Source organism: Phaethon lepturus, unplaced genomic scaffold, assembly GCF_000687285.1.
Source record: "Phaethon lepturus isolate BGI_N335 unplaced genomic scaffold, ASM68728v1 scaffold3573, whole genome shotgun sequence".
NCBI lineage: Eukaryota > Metazoa > Chordata > Aves > Phaethontiformes > Phaethontidae > Phaethon > Phaethon lepturus.
Window position 1 is genome coordinate 4,757 of NW_010526819.1, and position 1,189 is coordinate 5,945.

The following is a 1,189-nucleotide window of genomic DNA, read 5'->3' on the forward strand; positions in this document are numbered from 1 at the left end:
ATGGTTGACAGATCATATGTAGATAGGAAATATAAATAGAAGGCTTCATCTTTTTCCTTTTTTTTTTTTTCTAACTGCAGTCTGGGACAACTGGATGCCCTTCTCTGCTGTAAGATCTTTGATCTCTTCCCTCTTTTTTTCACTGGATTTCACTTTCTCACCATCCTTTCTTTATTGCCCACAGCGGTCCTCTTGGTGGAATATAAAACAAGTTACATGAGAACTGACCTTTGAGACCCAGGGAGCAGGATTTATCTGTAGAAAATGCCGTCTGAACTAATTGAAGACGTTGTATAGTCAAAGGAAGGAAATAGAGGTGGTATCTGAAATAAGACAGTGCTGCCACCACCAGAAAAACCCTGTTTGTCTCCAAGGACTGAAAAAGGACCCCCAGTTAAGTAGTTCAGGTGTGTGTCTGCATGGTTGACATCTAAAGTTAGGTGAGATGAATAACATCTAAAAGTTACAAAGCACCTCAAATCTAAATGGCATTTATTTGCTCTAAGTACTAGGCACAACACAGAGCAAAAGGAATAGTATCATTTTGTTGTGGTAAACCTTGAAGTATATTGTAATCCCAGCCCGCAGGAGTGGAAGGTTCATTTTACTAGTGAAAAGATTAATTCTGAGCCAAACTAATCCTGACCTGGAGATGGTTCAGGTGTGGATCAGAGTCCAGTTTCAGTGGTTGAGTCTTTCTTTGATGGCCTGAAGAGTGACTCCAGTGAGACCCACAGGCTTCACACTTGGATCCCCATATTTATTCCCATGCAGACTTTTTCTGCTTTGACACATTATTACATCCAGAGGAGAAGATGACAGAGAATCCAGCCTGAGGTTTGCAGCTATTTGGGTCTGGGTGTCACCGTCAGCAGGAGGGAGCACAGCTGTGGGCAGAGAGCATGAGAAAACCGTCCCAAGCTCCCCGGCACGGCTGGGATGGCAACTGCAACAATTCCCACTACGGGGTACAGTTCACCATCACATTTTTCCCCTCCCTTCCTTCTATAGGTGTCATGGGGCAATAAAAACAGGTATTTGTTTGTTTATTTATTTATCCTTTCCAAGAAAGGATTTGTAAGTGTAGCATTGCACTGGCAACCTGCAGCTGCAGTTTTTACAGGAAGGCACAGTCTTCCCCGGTCTTTTTTTTTTTTTTTCCCCCCTTGCGAAATGCATGAATTGCTGT